General features: G+C 33.9%; 1 pseudogene; it reads right to left on the reverse strand.

Moving 5' to 3' along the window:
• Positions 1-2,017: 2,017 nt before the first annotated feature.
• LOC108528524 (histone-lysine N-methyltransferase SUV39H2 pseudogene) lies at positions 2,018-3,269 on the reverse strand (annotated as a pseudogene).
• Positions 3,270-4,416: the final 1,147 nt, after the last annotated feature.

Raw genomic sequence — 4,416 nt, forward strand, 5'->3', positions numbered from 1 at the left:
TAAGTGCTAAATTTTCTTTATATCCATGTATTTTATTCATGGAGAAGGTAAAAAAAATGGAGAAACTCAAAACCAATTTCATTTAAATCTCATTGAATTGCGCATTTATTTGTTTAGGATGCCTTTAAATTATGACTTATGATGAGCTGATTGAAACTATTTTATAAAAATTTGAGTTCTACTACTATTTGGTCACATTTTAGGTCCTGATGGGTATCACAGTAAACAAGAGAGCCATACATATTTGTTCTCATGGAACTTTTATTTATGATTTTGGTTAGAGGCAAAAAATCAAATAAATAAGATACATAATTGCAGGTAATAGGTGCTCAATACTATGGGAAAAAATACAGGAGTATGAGGAAAAAGAAGTTCCACAAGAATGCCATTATCGATAGGATGGGAATGTGAATTTTGACAAGAGGTGTGAAGAAAGCTGCAATTATCTGAGAAACATGAATGTCAGGTACTGATAACATCAAGAGAAAAGGCAGAAGCACTCTATGTAGCTGAAGTGCAATGAACTTGAAGAAAATCAGGAGGTTAAGAAAGAGAAGAGGCCAGGAGCTTAATCACATAATTGTAAACCATGGGGGAGACTATAAATTTTATCCTAATGTGATGAGAAAATAGTACAAATTTTGAGTAGGGAAGCAACATAATTCGATGTATTTTTGGCATTTCCATTTTATGATAATAGCCATAACTGTTATTACATGCACATAAAAAGTAGAATAATGGATGAAGTTGGTTGAGCAAGTAATATTTAGAATTCTTTCTAAAAAATGGTTTCTTTAATAGCAAAAATTTCAAAATAATTTAGAGGTTTTTTCTGACAGTTGATCACTCACTCAGACTGGAGTACAATGGTGCAATGGTTCACTGCAGCATCGAACTCCTGGGCTCCTGAGCTCAAGCGATCCTTCCACCTCAGCCTCCTTATTAGTTGGTACTACCAGTGAGTGCCACCATGCCTGGCTATTATCATTGTTTTTGTAAAGACAGATTCTCACTATGTTGTCCAGGCTTGTATCACACTACTGGCCTCAAACAATCCTCCCATCTCAGACTCCCACAGTGCTGGGATTGTAGGCCTGCCTGAGAAATGAGCCTGGCCAGTGAGAAAGATTTCATGTGTAGTTCTTTAAAATTGTATGCCACAAAGTTCTCTCACAGAATAATTTGTGATTTTGAGGATGCAAAATCATCTATATTTACTATGTCTCCTCTTAAAAACATTGATTAAAATATACATATAAACATGTATGTTGTATATGTTATATATAATATACACACTACTCACTTCACAACTCTCTTTGCGCACACTCCACTCACTCACTCAGAAATAAATACTATCCAAAACCACAAAATAGCAATTACATTTTACATAGATCTCCTAAAATATATGTTGAAAGACAAAATCTAAAATACTTTAATAAAATTATATTTTAGATAGTATTTTTTTAATTAAAAGGTTTTACATTTAATGTCTTACCTTAAGTTTATATGTCATTGAGATGCCAATGTTTTAATGAAAAATTAGAATATAGAGTATAAAATTAAATATCACCTATTTGTCTCAAATAAAAAGTACAGGTGTATTAAATAGGAATGACAGTATAGTAACAATAAGAGAACTTGTAGGTTTTCCCAAATTGAATTAACTCTATTTCTCTGAGTTCAAGGGGTATGGAAAGTTGAATGTTTGATAGCTCAGCAATTATTACATTATCAGTTTAACACCATTCAAATACTACAGAAGGCATTTCTCTATTCACATTAACTTCTTAAGTAAGTATGCATATGCAGAGCTATAAATAGTTTTCTTTCCATGTTTGGTCTCTAAGCACTAAATATGTAGACTTCAAATCAGTCTGTGCAACCCAGTGGCCCTCTCTCCAGAGGCATCAGTAATGCATTTGGCAAATGCCTTGAAGCATGAATGGTAAATTAACTTAGTTATAATCTTGGTAATATGAAAAAAGACTTCCAAATACTTATTTTTGAAATGATAACATTAGAAAAAAGAAACAAACAAACTACAATTATCATCATTTCTACTTCCTGAAAATTCATTTGCGGTAACCTCTGCAGGTCACAGCTCTACATTTACATACAGTTCTGACCCTCTTTTTGGCTGAGCTGTGGTCAATACACTCTGAAGGTATATCTCCAGAACATTTTGTTTGATTGTCAAAAATCAACTCTTCTCCAGCATTTATAGTTCTCATGGAACACAGTGCTATTTAGGGAAGGCAAGTGTCAAATTATCAATGAAAACATTGAACACCTGAAGTTTTGGATCACTACTGTGATTCACAGAATGAGATACAGTTCCATATTGAGCTGCCTCCACTGTGAGTTCATCAGATGCATAGTCCAGATCCTATGTTGTCATATAACTGTCCTTATCTTTCAGCTTTTTCACTTGTGATTACCTTTCCAACATATTTAATGACAAAACTCATTCTTTTAATCTTCACATGAGTTTTTACACCCCAGCTATGGTCATTGATACTGTGAAAGATGCAAAGTGAATTACTGTGTGCCTTTTTGTACAATCCTATTGGTACAGTGAGGCCCACAATGACAGCTTGAGATACATTTATAGATGGGAGTAACAGGTGGGATTTTAATTTGTTGGTTTTTACTATAAGCCAAAAGAACTCCAGCTTCAGCAGGACAACATTTTTCAAAGAAGCAACCTATGCATGAACAATCAAAGGTGGCTTCATTTACTAAGCTGATTCCAGGAGCTGGTTTGTGTTCATCAATGTAGCAGAAGTCTGAAGGTAAGCCTTCTAAGTGAACCTTATTTTCAACAAATATCAATCTTTTATTATTCTGTCTTCTGTTGAGTTCATCTTGCCATCTCTGCAGAACTATCCTTTGTTTGGCTTTCATTACAATGGACTTGGCAATGGCAGGTTTCAAAGTTTATTTATTGTCTTTTGGAGTTATTGCTTTGCCTTTCTTTACCTGAGATAAATAATTATGCTCACTATTAAAGAATTGCTGAAACAGTCATGGGTCCTTGAGATTTTGCAAAGGTTCTTAAGTATCTGTAGAATCTAGCTGTCATTTTCATTTTACAAGATACAATTCCATATTCTTCGCTGCCTTGTAGTCACACAAGTAGTCCACCAATAGACTGGTGATTCCAACCTATTGACATGTGTGCTTTTCTTTTCTGCATATTTCCTGAAGAATATCAAGTGTAACTAGCCAAGACACCATGCCAAGCTCCTTTATGCCTTACCCCCAGCTGCTGCCACTTTGTGGATATTTCATTCAAGGTCTAACAGGATAGCTCAGGTGAACTAATGCCCACCCTTGCTCAGTCCTGTGAGACTTGGGGCCAATGCTGGGGGTCTGGTACCTGAACATCTTGACATCACTGCAGGCCCACCTCGGCCACAGTGTCCCAATACTGTATTGTTTTAATAACTACTTTTACTAGGCACTTATTATATGTCATCATCTCTCAGTATTGTACATATATTATTTAATATCTAACACTCTTTGTGTAGGCATTGTTATCTCAATTTTCCAGACAAGGAACTTGAGACTCAGATACAGTAAAATAATTAACCACAACTTGCTCAGATAATTAACATCATGACTAAGTAGCAAATCAAGTTGTGGGTGACTGAAACACAATATCTTAAGCACTACACTGTAATGCCTGGCTTAGGAATAAATACTGTGTATCATAAGCAATATCCTAAGATCATGATATTATATAGATACATTTGACAATGTTAGTATTTAGTATTGGAATTTTTATATGACAAAGACATCTACTCCACATACAACAGATGATATCATTGGGTGATTTTCTTGAAAAGTTAACCTAATCTATATAATTGAGGGCCATATGTATGTAACTAAACTCCACTAGATTAACTGTGCACATTTTGAATTTATTTGAAAATATTTAGCTTTCACCGTTTATTTGTTTCACCTAAGGAGAATATCTCTCTGTCCAACGCCTTACATGATATGAATTATATTATATGCCACCAAGGACTTTTATTCACTCCCAAACCCATTACTTGAAAATTAGAAAATCAGAAATTTTAATTAAAAAATTAATTTTGGCAAAGTGCGCTGTTTAGAGACACTCTTTGTATTTGTTCCTTCTTCCAATAATTCATAGTTCTTTATAGAAAAATGATGGATGAATGACCTTAGAACAGCAAAGATTTGGCTGTATCATCTGATAAGAAATATAAAACATTATATTAAATAATAACAGAATAGTGCAAAACATCTCCCATGCTGTATCTTTATGCAGTCTTTGCCCCTCCTTTATATATTTAAGCGCCCAGTAATATTATTCTTCAATAATCAAAGATGTCTTAATATAACTATCTTATTTAATTTAATGCCTTAAGTTAAATCCCTTATATTTAA

Source organism: Rhinopithecus bieti, unplaced genomic scaffold (genome assembly GCF_001698545.2).
Source record: "Rhinopithecus bieti isolate Rb0 unplaced genomic scaffold, ASM169854v2 scaffold_5399, whole genome shotgun sequence".
NCBI lineage: Eukaryota > Metazoa > Chordata > Mammalia > Primates > Cercopithecidae > Rhinopithecus > Rhinopithecus bieti.